General features: G+C 40.2%; 1 protein-coding gene and 1 pseudogene across 2 annotated transcripts in view; one reads left to right on the plus strand and one right to left on the minus strand.

Moving 5' to 3' along the window:
- Elmo1 (engulfment and cell motility 1) overlaps positions 1–14,168 on the plus strand; it is a 606,684-nt gene that overhangs the window by 405,681 nt on the left and 186,835 nt on the right. The window lies entirely within an intron of this gene.
- On the minus strand, positions 688–7,582 carry LOC105944799 (annotated as a pseudogene).

Raw genomic sequence — 14,168 nt, forward strand, 5'->3', positions numbered from 1 at the left:
GTCTCATTAATGAAATATTTCAAAACTTATTTTAAAAGCAGAAATGATTCAGATTTAATAGTTCCAAAATATATTGTTTCAAGTAGGTGTGATTACTTTGTATACCTTTACTCCATTTATTAAACAAAAAAAAAAAAAATCAAGCAATGTCAAGCTCTTAAATTTAGCTGAGCCAGATGGACAGAATGTGTTCTAAGTTAGAAGGAGGTAGCATGGCTCCACAGTGATGTCTCCTACATGACACATATGCTCAGTTTTAATGAAGGATTTCTTCCTGCAAATCTGACTGTGGCCTTCTGGATCCTCTGGTAGTGGCTGGTTTAGTCTCCTGATTCTAATGATCCACTGCTTTGTTGCCCAGGAGGTAGAATCAAGTTTGCCGTTCCCTCTCTCATAGGCCTCCTTTAGTAGGAGAGCTGCCCAAGCTGAAGATGGGGAAATCTGCTTCAAGGAGAAACCCTATTCCAGCATAAATTGTCCTTAATCCTACTGAAGAAACCCTTTTCACTTTGGTGATGGTTAGTCCTTGGATTATCATGGCCCAGAAGATATCCTAAGAAGCTTCCTTAGAGAGTTTATCCCCACCTGGCCCCTTGCCTTTTATTATGATTCTGATAGCTGTTCCATTTCCTCCAAGGCTATTTGTAACATCACTGACTTGGTCAGTGAAGGTCAGTTACATAAGGCTTACTGATCCAGGAATCCAACCTTTTCTTCTTTCAACTTCAACTTGTCCTTTAAGACCTGTAACTCCTCCATCTGCATCTTGGCAGTTTCATTAAAAGTCTTCAGCCTGGGGTGAAGAAATGGCTCAGTGGATAAAGGTGTTTGCTTGCAAAGCCTCACGGCTTGGGTTTGATTCCCCAGTACCCACATAAAGCCAGATGTACTAAGTGAGGCTTGTGTCTGGAGTTCACTTGCAGTGGCAAGAAGCCCTGGTGTGCTTCCTCTCCCTCCCCCTCCCCCTCTCTCTCTCTCTCTCTCTCTCCTTCACTCAAATAAGTATTAGATAAATAAATCTTTAGTTTACCGTGCAAAGTATCTATTGGTAGCATGGGGTCCATGTGTTCTGTAGTGGATTCTGGTTGTGATGCCAGAGTCTCACTGCCTGAGTTGAGACCTTTGCTCTCCAAAATTGCTAAACAGTCACCCTGAAACTTCCCCAGGAGCTCCACTTTCTGGGTTAGGTCTTTCAACTCTCCCTGAGTTTCAACCGGCTTCTGACACCACTGCTTACTGACAGCCTCTTACAGCCTGGATCTTCTCACTAAGCACACCCTCTGCCCTCTGCTTACTCAGTGGTTTATGGTCCTCTATGACATTCCTCCTCATAGCAGTCTGCACCTCTCACCTGCCCATTCTCTTTTTCAGTGAGGTGACTTTTGTATTTTTCTCTGAACCTCCTGGATATCTAAAAACATTGACATTTTTTTCCAGTATTTATTTATTTATTTATTTATTTATTTATTTGATGGGGGTGGGCAGATAAAGAGACAGACAGAATGGGCATGCCAGGGTCTCTAGCCACTGCAAACAAACTCCTGACACATGAGCCTATTTATGCATCTGGCTTTATGTGGGTACTGGGGAATCAAACCTGGGTCCTTAGGCTTTGTGCCCTAACCATCTCTCCAGCCCAACATCAATGTCTTTAGACTCTTAGAAGTCTAAGAGAAGCTTGAGTCTGTGTCTGTGGGCTGGCTGCCTGGTAACAGAAAGGGCCCACACTGTACACTGTCTTAACTATACCAGTCATCCTTATGGTACTGGTTTTGAGAGTGATAGAGCCTTTCTCAGCTCTGGTTGGGCTTAAGTTACTGGGTTGGAGTACCTGACACTAAATAGTCAGTAGAACTCCCCAAGCCAATAGCTCTTGAGCTTATTTGTCTGATGGCTAACGTGGGTCCTGGGGAATCAAACCTGTGACCTTTGGCTTTGCAGGCAAATGATTTAACCGCTAAGCCATTCCTCCAGCCTCATGTACCTCTTAATGTTCTCAGTATAACTTTCCTCATAAAGTCTAAGAAGAATGTGGCAAAGCTTCTTCCTGAATAAGATTGCCTTTGGCTGCATTAGACTATTTACCACATTAGCAGAACTTTTCTTTTCTTTTACTTCTTTTTTTTTTTTTTTTTTTTGGTAGGGTCTCACTGTAGCCCAGGCTGACCTGGAATTCACTATATACTGTCATGGATGCCTCAAACTCACAGTGATCCTCCTACCTCTACCTCCTGAATGCTGTGATTAATGGCATGTAGAACCACTCCCGTACTTTTACTTAATCTACTGCCCTTCCTGTATTTAGAGTTCTGGAGTAAACACTACCACAGGACATATATAATTCCTCATAAAAGTCATATATATTCATGACTACACAAATATATATGAGATTATTTTAGATGTGACAAAAACCACATAAAAGGAAACAAACAGTCCTTGTGTCAGGCTTGGGGTTTGAGGCAGAAGACCAAACATATTTTGGGCCTAAGCTTTTTATTTAACATCAAAGAAAATGGCAGGATCCAAAGTGAAAGAAGAGTAAGGAGAGGAAATTTGAAGGGTTTTCGGAGATGGGAGGGAAGGAACTTGCATAAGATTTGTGGGGCTTGAAAGGGGGATGGAGCCCCTGTGACTCAAGATGACTCAAACCTATTGAACTCCTTTGAGGAAGTGTGCCTTAGAATAATGTCACCTCCACCCAGGGCAACAGGTAGGAAGATAGGGTTTAGTCAATTTCCATAAAAATACATAGGGATTATCTAGTCCTGGGACCAGCTGTAGGGGGTCTGAGTGGGAAGGAGCGGCTGCTCTCAGGAAATCTTAAACCTTCGAATTTAAGAAGCCCAACACCTGCAATCTTACAGAAAGCCAGGAAAGCAGGTGGTATAATCCAATACAGTCTGAAGGCCTGAGAACATGCGTAGACACTGTCAATGCCAGTGCCAGCAATATGAGAATTTTAGGGTATCTTCTGAGAACGACAGAACCTTTCTCAGCTCTTAGTTTGACTATAACCCAGGAGTTTGTATGTTGCGTACCTCAACAGTCATGCAAAACTTCCACTGACTCAGTGGCCTCCGATTCTTGTCATGAATTCAAAGAATTGAAATCCACAGACCATAGGGTAAAAGTTACACATTTTATTAGATTATACATAGAATGGAAGAGAATAAAGGAAGGCGCAGCTCTTGCCCCAGGAGGCAAGAGGTTTCCAAACATGAGAAGACCACTTTGAGACTCAGGCTGAGGTTTTTTATGTGATCCTGCTGGTTAGGCAGCTGAGATGTTAATCCAATTTTGATGTCAGGTGACTGGGTTCAAGATTTCTGGAAAAGGGCAATCTTCCCAGAACACTTAATCCTCCAGAAGGAGCTATCTCAAAAGTGGGTGGAAACACTTTCTCAGGGGGCAGAGATAAGAAAAGGCCAGACCCTCCTGACATTTCTGACCAGTAGTAAAGTGGGATGGCCTAGATTCTCCCCATACAGGCTCTAAAACAACCTTTTTTTTTTTTTTTTAATTTTCGGGGCCCTGTCATCCCTAAACTGCCGCACTGGAACAGAAGTTGAGATGACTTGTCCAGAGAGCAAGCAGTGACATAGGAAAAGTACTAAATTCCTCCTGCTTCAAGTTTTATTTTGCTGGTCCCTCAATGGTCCACCCACACTGGGAAGAGCCATACACAGTGTATACCCAAGGGCAGTATCCAGGACCACTGGCCCCTCTAAACCCATTAAATATGACCTATAGTATTGACGGTCACACCATTCTCAAAAGTTATGTTAAAAGTTATAGCTTATGTTTCATTAATTTGACAAACTGACACTACAGATTTGATGCTCCTGCCCAGTGAGTGCTTCTTTCTCATCTTCTTTTCTCTTTGGGTCAAGGAAGTGCCATTTCTTATACCTATAAGTGGAGTGAGGTATTAAGGATCCAGGTTCTATTCCCTGCATCTCTTGATTATTTCAGTTAGAGGAGAAAGGAAAAGATTAAATGAATATCAGCAAGATGATTTTGTAATTATAAGCAAGCTCTCAGGGGTTACTTTGCTCTTATCAGAAATCTTGAATTTCTGCACTTTTTTGGTGAAATAGTTCAAAAGGTGCTTTATAACTCTCGTGAGGAACTTGAGCTACGAAATAAGAAGCAAACTCAGTAAGATTTCATCACAAGTAGAAACTTAAAGCAAAGATTTTTCAGGGAAAAAATTATGAGCATATTTATATCCTGCACATTTTATTTATAAATAACACTTTTGAGTACTTAATACATACCAGCACTGTACATAGGTATCTTTTCTCACTTCTATAGGTATGTTGTTGTTATTCTCATTGCAGGAGAAGCTCAGAGGCATTAAAGGACACAATTAAATTTCAGGAGGATCTAGCTGTAGTCCTTCTAAATCCAGAATGATTACCTGTAACTAAGGTTTTCACTTGGTTCACATTCATCCTTAATTCACATTAGAGTCCAAATTTATAAGAATCCTCAAATTACCTGAGTTTTAATTCCACAAGGAGACATAGCAAGAGCAAAGCAAAAGCAAGAGAAAAGATGGGAAGTTGTCACTTCTTCACAGTCCTGTTTAATACCCCTATGAGTAGAATAAACTTCATTCTATACTTCTTAATGGTCTCCAAACATCATTTGATCTGATGCCTCACTGTTCTTCAGTCTCAACTCTGTCCATGTCACCTTGCTCATGAGTCCCAGGAGACTTGGATCATAAGTGTCAGAGCCAGTATATAAACATCTGGCTCCCAGAGACAGGCTCTTAACTATTTTGCTGCTAGTAGGATGCAGGGTGGATGGATGGATGGATGGATGGATGGATGGATGGATGGATGGATGGATGGATGGATGGACGTACATTCAGGTGGATGAACATGTACCTGGCAGGGAAGGAGAGAGAGAAGGAGGAGGGGAAGGAGAAATGAGAGAAAGCAAAAAAGGAAGGAAGGAAGGAAAGAAAGAAAAGGGAGGAAAGAAGGAAGGAAGGAGAGAAGGAAGGAAAGAAAGAAAGAAGAATCTAAATGAAGAATGAGGTAAGAAGGGAAAGTGATAACTTGCAATCATTCTTAGCATTTCATTCATAATTAGTTCACAAGTACTATAGTATCATTGTCGTCAGTACTTTCAGTAAGATTGGGAAGCTCATCCACAGAAGAAAATATGACATCTGTCTGTCCAACAGATGAAGTCAACCTGAAGTTGAGATATTGGCAGGTACTGTCCATCCAAATTCAGAATGTTATCAGTTTTGAGATTAAAGGAGTCTCCCAAGCCAGTGGCTCTGAGTTCATTGTTTGCAACTTGCCATCTATGTTCTTTTGGGCATGTGTCCCTCACTTCATACAAAAGGCTAGCTTGCCTCTAATCTCTATCAAGAAGCTGACACCAGTTACATACTCGTATGTTGCCTGCATCAATAGGCTATTTGACTTTATCTAGCCAGTATACCTGGCTAATTAAAATGCCAGTGTCTGTTGCCAGAGGTGATAGGCAGGGCAAATGCTGCACTAATTCTGAAAAGCCCATGGAAAATATGCATATGAAAGAGTTTTGCCTGCAATATTATTGTCTCTTCTCATTAACCTGGAAACTTATATACACAAAAATATTCAAAACATAAGACCACAACACAGATCAATGAATTTTAAAGCCTCACAACATCTGCTATTTCCTATCAAAAATGAGACTTTGGGGCTGGAGAGATGCCTTAGCAGTTAAGGCACTTGCCTGCAAAGCTAAAGGACCTAGGTTTGATTCCCCAGGACCCATGTAAGCCAGATGCACAAGGTGGAGCATGCATCTGGAGTTCATTTGCAGTGGCCGGAGGCCCTGGCACACCCATTCTCTCTCTGTCTCTCTCCCTCTCTCTTTATCTCTCTCTGCTTCTTTATCTCAGTCTCAAATAAATAAATAAAATATTAAAAAAAAAAAGAATGAAAGCCAAGCATGGTGGTGCATGCCTTTAATCCCAGCACTTCGGAGGCAGAGGTAGGAGGATTGCCATGAGTTCAAGGCCACCCTGAGACTACATAGTGAATTTCAGGAGAGCCTAAACTAGAGTGAAACTCTACCTCGATTAGAAAAAAAAAAAGAGAGAGAGAGAGAGAGAGTTTTAAGCCAGGTGTGGTGGCACATGCTTTTAATCCCAGCACTCAGGAGGAAAACGTAGGAGAATTGCTGTGAGTTCAAGGCCACCATGAGAATACAGAGTGCTAGAGTGAGACTCTACCTCGAAAGATCAGAAACAGAGAGAGAGAGAAGGTTTTGCATATGTGATATGAAATTGGTGGGGAGGACTATTAGGAGTAGGAAGGTTTAAGTGCAGATGGGATGAGGGAATGACAGGGAAGGGTGAGGAGATCAACCAAAACCAAGGATCTGTGTGACAAAGCCATATAGAAACCTACTACTCTGTAAGCTAATTAAAAGCTGCAACTTTAAAAGAAGTTTAAACAGAGGTACTTTGCCACTTCTAGAAACATAGGTTACTTAAAAAATATCTCAGTGCCAGGACCAAGATAGTTTCCTAAGACTTGTTGTTAGGAAGACCCCTGAGGCCTCCAAGACAATACAGACTTGCTATTGCTCTTTGTTGCCCAACACTACTACATGGTAAGACCCTATTCCTTAAGATGTGGTTATAGCTCTGTGGACAGAGAAATTACTCCCCCTTCCCTGACAACCATTAATTGCCAGTAGCTCCTTAGGGGAGGGATGGGCCTCATGAACCCTGCCCCTATCCATGATGTAATATTGATGGAATCAACCTTGTGCCAGTCTCGTGCAAGTAAATTGCAGTGGCCATGAGCTCATGAGTGCACTGGCTATGTCATGTCCAGAAGATACTGTTCCACAGCACTTCTCCCCATTCTTCAGCTCCTACCTTCTTTCTGCTCCATGATCTTCCCTGAACATTGGAGATGGTGATATAGATATTCCATTTAAAGAGCACTCAATCTGGAGAGATGGCTTAGCAGTTTAAGGTGTTTGCCTACAAAGCCTAAGGACCCAGGTTTGATTCCCCAGAACCCATGTAGGCCAGATACACAATGTGGTGCATGCATCTGGAGTTCATTAGCAGTGCCTGGAGGTCCTAATATGCCCATTCTATCTTTCTCTCACACACACATACAAACACATTCTCTCTCTTTTTGTCTCTCTCTCAAATAAATAAATAAAATATAAAGATGGACACTCAACAGAAACATATATGTGTATTTCTTCTGTTAGCTTTATGCCTTTGTCTTATCACAGAGTAAAACTATTTTAGTTAAATAGAGCTAAACTACTTTTCAAAGTGGTTGATCACATATACTTCCTTCATCATTGTGAGGTAATTCCATGTGCTTCATAGCCTTGCCAATAAATAGTATTTTCAGCCATTCTGATAGATATTTGAAAGCTTCTCATTTTTGTGTAAAGTTGCATTCCCTCTGTGGTGGGTAATCTTGATTTCAACTGCTGGATTAAGAAGCGTCTAGAAGAAAGCCAGAAATGCAGGTACCATTTCTTCAGCTTCCTGGCTGTCATGATGAGTTACTCTGCTCTGCCATGCCTTCCTCGCCATGATGGACTGACACTTCTGAATTTGTAAGCCAAAATAAATACTTTTTCCATTTAAATTGGCATTTGGTCACAGAAATAAGAAAATTAATATACACAGATACATTGAAACTAAAACTGAGCACTTATTTATCACTTAGAGATTGTATCTCATGAAATACTTATATCTTGCCTACTTTTCTATTGAGTTATCCTTATTTTTTTATTGTCCTTATTGGTGTATAGGAATGCACATACATATGTGTATGTATGTATATGTGAATAGATGGATGGATGGATGAACAGTTGGAAGAATAGATAGATGGTGAAGGTGAAGATAGATAGATAGATAGATAGATAGATAGATAGATAGATAGATAAACAGACAGACAGACAGATAAATAGGCATGTCAGTTCTTCCTCAAATAATGTTGAAAGTTTTTTTCCAATTCTAGATTTGCCTTATTAATTTTTAATGTATAAACAACTACTTATATTTTAATATAATGCAATGAAACCTTTTATTTATAGTTTATTATTTTTATTTTTGTTTAAGAAACATTTGGGGCTGGAGAGATTGCTTAGTGGTTAAGACATTTGCCTGCAAAGTCAAAGGACCTCAATTTGATTCCCTAGGACCCAGATAAGTGAGATGCACAAGGGGGTGCATGTATCTAGAGTTTGTTTGCAGTGGCTAGAGGCCTTCCCATTCTGTCTCTTCCTCTCTGCCTCTTTCTCTCTCTCTCTCTCTCTCAAATAAATAAATAAAAATAAAGTAAGAAAAAGAAACATTTGCCCACCTTAGCATCATAAATATAATTCCTCATGCTATTTGAAAGCTCCATTACTTTGCTTCTCACATTGAGATCTGTGATCCACTCAGAATTCTTTTTTTTTTTTTTTCAGACAATATGAGATAGGGAGTCTTAATTCTTTTCTTCCAGATGCATGTGAAAAGGGCACAATATATAAGCTTTTGAAATCCTTCCCACTGTGGTACCATGTCTTCATTGTAAGTCCAGCAACTATGTATGGTACAGTTTACTGCTGGAGTCCCCATTCTTCTGCGACTTTTATTCATCCATGTGCTCATAGTACATTGTGATAATGGCTGCAGTGCTGTAGTTTTATTTGGTGGTTTTAAGTTCCTCATATTTGCCATTTGAGCTACGTACAATAATTACTCATTTTATCCCAGATAGTACATTAATCACTTTGCATGTATGTATAATTCTAAAAGCAACTGAATGAAATCAAAAGTACTTCTTAGCCAGGTGTGGTGGCACATGCCTTTAATTCCAGCACTCGGGAGGCAGAGGTAGGAGGATCACTGTGAGTTCAAGGCTACCCTGAGCCTACGTAGTGAATTCCAGGTCAATCTGGGCTAAGGTAAGACCCTACCTCAAAAAAAAAAAAGTATTTCTTTAACAAGAATTTCAAGGTCTGGAATTCAAGGTCACATTGCTGTTAGTGATACCAACATAGTGATAGCTCAGTATTACCAGGCTAACCTTACTATAAAACTTCTGATCTTTTGTTAATGTGGGCTTTGTACCTAGGATGTGGCCTCAGTCACTTTTGCTGAATTCACTCTCTTATTGTGCTAGATATCCTATTTTCAGCCTGAACACTAGCTAGTACCTCTGTCCCCTTTCTCAAAAAAAAAAAAAGCTTGTAGGGAAAATGAACAACAAAACATTGGATTAGTTACTGTGTGTCTATTCAGTATAGATTTTAAACTATTTTTAGGCCTGATAAAGGGTAGAAAAGGCTTCCAAGAGTTCCATTAAAATATGCTTGAGAGGGGCTGGAGAGATAGCTGAGTGATTGAGGCTGTTGCCTGCAGACCCAGATGCACAAGACGGTGCATGTGTCGAATTCATTTGCAGTGGCTGGAGGTCTGGCACACCCATTCTCTCTCTATCTGCCCCTCTCCCTCTCCCTCTCCCTCCCCCTCCCTCCCTTTCTCTCTCTCTCTCTCTCTCTCTCTCTCTCTCTCTCTCTCTCTCTCTCAAATAAATAAATAAATAAATAAATAAATAAATAAATAGATTTGAGAGGCTGTAAAATGCAGAGAAAGTTTAAGATGTCTGCTTATCCTGGAGTAGCATGGGGGAAAGCTTCTATTCCTGGCTGAACTTATGGAAAAGAGGGAACTTTGGGTTCTCTGACCTGATTCTCCTCTTCTCACCTCTCCTTCGCGCAAAAGGTTCTGAACTTTTAGCATCTTCCCCCTCAGCACTGCCTGCAAAAGTCAAACAGTTAAGGAATGCCAGGTCTAAAAATAGAAAACTCAACGTTTGCTGGAGGACAATGAGGTGAATTTTCTGCAAAGGTATAAAAATGCATTTGCATCTGAGAACTCATAAATAGATGCAGATTGCCTGGCATAGGACCACAGATGGTTGATTTAAGCCTCTGTACCATGGACAGCTGCTAAAACCCCATAGTCACTCTGGTGACTTTTGTGTGGTTAGTGCTTTTGTGTGTATGATTTGCCCTCTTTCCCCCAAATTCATAATTTTATAACAAAATGCCTTGTATGCTAGGCCTACTTGTCACTCTTTCAAAACGTACATTTCCAAATATCATCGTTAGTGAAATAGCTCAAAATGCCATGGTAAAAATACTATAACCTACCCAGTGCCTCCACGATCTGTGTCATTTGCAAATAAGTTCAAAGACTTAGAATAATAAGGGCCATAGAAAGCCCCTCAGCATTTTAAAAATTGTATGTATCTGATAAAATTGCCATGAAAGAGCAAAGAAATAAAAAGGTATGTGCTTGCCTGAGACATCTTGCTATTCTCTCTTTATGCAACTAATATTCTCATGTAATAGTCTACATGAGGACCCCCATATGTAGGTTGAAAAGGTATAAAAACAGCTAATGGTTTTCCTATGGGGAATAAATAGTAGTCAGCAAACATTAGCTAAGCCTATAAATAATGCCTTAACGCCCTAAATAAAACATGTAAATAAAATATGTAGCCATCCTATCACTAAAGGAATCAGTAGGAAGAAAAGCCCAGTGCAGACTCAGTCTCCAAAGTCCGTAACTTTGCACGGGCATTAAAGAGTCAAAAATATGTAATCTTGGGCCAGACATGGTGGCACAAGCCTTTAATTCCAGCATTTGGGAGGCAGAGGTAGGAGGATCACTGAATTTGAGGTCAGCCTGCCAATAAAGAATGAGTTCCAGGTCAGCCTAGGCTAGAGTGAGATCTTACCTGATCCCCCCTCCAAAATACATAATTGTGTGTGAACTGTGACCCCTACACACACACGCATATGGATGAGTGTGTATGAGCAAAAGGTTGAATTTGGGACTTGGCAGAAACCTTAGAAATTAACCATCCTGACCTATTTACAGAAAAAAACGTAAAGGTTCCAGAAGCTGAGATGACTTTCTCAAGGTCACAGGCAGCTCTGGAACCAATTCTTGCTACTCTTAATGCCAATTCACCATACCAGAGCAGCCAGTATTTTTGAGATCCTCATGATAATACCAGCATCACCTCACATTCCTCACATTATCCAGTGGAAACTAACCTTTGGCAGGTGCTAGGGTTTGGGTGTGTTTTGTACTCTCATGGGTTCCTGTACTGGAGGCTCAGCCGCAGAGTGGCAATGTAATCCATGATGGAACTCTTGAAAAATGGGGCCTCCTCAGGTCACTGGGCAGTATAGCTGCGGAAAGAATCATTGCCTGTTGCACAAAGTGAGGTCCCTCATGCAATCAGGTTGTTGTAGAAGCAAATCTCACCCCTTCTTTTTCCCTGGCTTCTTTTCTTGTGATGTGATCTTTCTCCCACTGTTGTTCCATGCGCCATGCTGTGTCCTGCTACCATGCAGCCAAAAGGCCTTCTGGGAGCAAACAGGTGCTGTTGCCAGGCTCTCGAACCTTCAAAACCACAAGCTGCTTGAACTTCTTTTCTATATAAATACCCAGCTCCAGCGTTTCCTTAGAGCAATAGAAAAAGAGTAACACTAAGACTATAAACAGAATGCTGCGCAAGTTACTATGGTCTTCATTTTCTTTTAAAAACCTGCATGTGCAGGTTATAGCTACTTAAAAAGCTGGCTTGCTTATTAATAGATGTCATCAAATTAATATAATTCTCCCTAACTTAGCCCTGAAAATAGCTTTAAATTTCAAACTAAAAAAAGTTGACTTTTTTATAGTGTAGGATCTCATTGTGTTAAAAATAGTGTGTTTAGAAATAATTTGCCTTTAAAATATCTTCCTACTTAAAAAATTTTAAAACTACTAAAAAATATTTTAATGCATGCATACTTGCCACAATGTTCATGTAGAAGTCTGAGGGCAACTTTGAGGTGCCTGTGCCCTATCTTTTTTGAGACAGGGTCTGTATCCTTTTTTTTTTTTTTTTCATTTTTGTAATGGAGAATTGAACCTGAGCCATCAGGCTTTGCAATCAAGTGCCTTTAACCATTGAGCAATGTCCCTACCCCCAGAAAGGGTTTTAAAGAAAAGTATTGATTGATTGATTGATTGATTGAGAGATGGAGAGAGACAGAAAAAGAGAGAGTATGGGTGCACCAAAACCTTCCTTCATTGAAAATGAACTGTAGATACATGCTACACTTTGCATTTGGCTTTACATGGGTACTGGGGAATTGAACCCAGCCTGGCAGGCTTTGCAAGCAAGTGCCTTTAACTGCTGAGCCATCTCCCCAAACCTCATTGTTTCTTATGTATCATGTAAAGGATGAAATTGTCCCTGATGTATTGGTTGCCCACCCTATACTGACAGGGAAATGTCTTACAGAAACACAGAATGAGATGTGTGTGGTAAAAATACCTGTAATTCCAGGAAGCTGAGTCAGGAAGATCACAAGCAACAGACCAGTTCAAGGAACATAAAGAAACACTGCCTTAAACAAAACAAATAACAGGAATATAGGATAATGGCAAGCATGCCCTTCATGGGCATGTTGAAAACACTGACTCCAGAGGTCAGATGCTGGATTCTATCCCTGACTATCACCACAGTGCTTCTTAGATTCATCCTTCCCCAAATTTCTCATCAGCAAAGTATAGCTCATGGTAGCACCCTGGTTGCTTTTGCACATGCAGACACTTCAAGTGCCATGTATACTGGATCACAAAGGCTATTTCCCAGATTCCTCTTTCCTTCCTCATCCTTAGAATCGTTGGGATCCACACAAAGATATATCGTTTCGACTGATAATGATAAAATAGTAAGGACTATTCACCATTGGCTAAGCATATACTGTGTAGTAGGTGCTTACAAAGTACTTTATACTGATAACTTAATGTGATACTTGTGAACATGTGATCAGCTATTTCACAGATGAGGAAACAAGTTCAAAGAGCTCAATCGTCTGAGGGTATACAGCACACTAGGGAACATCAGATTTGATACATGAATGCAAGTCTGTCTGACTCTAAACATGTATTCAGTATCTTATCATTCCAACTTCTTTTATGACCACCAATGATCTCACTGGTGGTTTCTTAAGCTATTATTTGCTTGCTTAACTTTTTTTCCATATCAATAATTGCATGTGCCTAAGAAACTTGAAAGAAAACAGTGATTTAAGCAAAATATTACAAAGAATTCAAAGGGGTAAGGTAATTTGAGTTTAGTATGGTGGCTCTATGGTGTCCCCAGGAGTTTCTTCTAGCTATCTAGTGCATAACCTTCATATTTAGGCTGCAAAAATGGCCATGTTCCAGACATGAAAGAATTAAAATGGGAAGGCAAAGGGGGATAAGCTAATCAAGTCTCCCTCTTCAAAAGGTTTTCCTGGAAACTACTGAGTAATTTTCACTTTTCAATCTTTGGTTAAATTTTTTTCATACAACTCTTAGGAGACTGAAGATTGTTTTATGGCTGTGCACATTGTTAACATAAACAAAATTGAGTGTCTATTTATGTGAGCTTCTTGAATGCATGAATCAGATGAATCCAACCAGCAGGAACTGCCTTGGTATGAGGCAGAACCTGAAAGTATCTTGAGGAAGACAAAAGTTCAGAGGAAGCTTAGAGTCAGGTTGTCTCCCAGGAGAGCTGTCAAGATGTAGATTGACCTAATTCTATGGAAAGGAGAGGAAAGAGGAAATGCTCAGAAAAGGAGTACATCCCTTATAATCTGAACCCAACACTATTTGGACAGTCATGGGAGAGAAGCAAAGGAATGCCAGTGCTGAAATGTGCTTTAAGCATTACAATTTAAGGTTGATTCCCTTATAAAATTTTATGGGGCTAGAGAGATGGCTAAGAAGTTAGAAGGTGCTTGCTTACAAAGCCTGACAGCCCAAATTCTATTTCCTAGAACCCACATAAAACCAGATGCACAAAATGGCACATGCATTTGGAGTTCATTTACAGTGGCAGAAGACCTTGGCCTACCCATATTCACTCTGTCTGCCTCTTTCTTTTGGTCTGTCTCTCTCAAATAAATAAATAAAAAAAAAAATTTAAAGATTTTACTCAGTAAATGTCTATGATGAGTGAAAAGGGATGTTGTTTTAGATTTGAGGGTGGAGGCACAGTGGAAATGAGAGTCAGAAATGAGGAACTATAATGCAACAGCAGCAAGGGGCTTTGGAGCCCACTACA

Source organism: Jaculus jaculus, chromosome 16, assembly GCF_020740685.1.
Source record: "Jaculus jaculus isolate mJacJac1 chromosome 16, mJacJac1.mat.Y.cur, whole genome shotgun sequence".
NCBI classification, from domain to species: Eukaryota; Metazoa; Chordata; class Mammalia; order Rodentia; family Dipodidae; genus Jaculus; species Jaculus jaculus.